Here is a 297-nt window from a genome sequence, read left to right as displayed (position 1 = left end):
AAATGGAAAACGGGTGGGGTTTTTTCATGTCATTTTTGCAGCTCTGGGGACAGGGCAGAGGATCCCGCGGCGCTGCTGGCAGCGGCACCACGAGGGGATGCACATGGGCAGCATTTCTCTTGCCTGGACACCCCGTCTGGCAACACGAGTGGGAGAGACGTGTCAAAACGCTGCTCCTGGGGGGGAAACCACGGCAGGCGGGGCTGCTGCCTGCCCGCTCCCCTGGGCACGGGCTGCAGCTGGGGCACTTCTGCCTCTGGCTGCTGCTGAGGGCTGCGGGCAGGAGTGCGGGCAGGG

This window comes from Chaetura pelagica, unplaced genomic scaffold, assembly GCF_000747805.2.
Source record: "Chaetura pelagica isolate M959 unplaced genomic scaffold, ChaPel_1.0 scaffold294, whole genome shotgun sequence".
In the NCBI taxonomy this organism is placed as follows: domain Eukaryota; kingdom Metazoa; phylum Chordata; class Aves; order Apodiformes; family Apodidae; genus Chaetura; species Chaetura pelagica.
Note: the sequence above shows the minus strand (reverse complement) of the source record.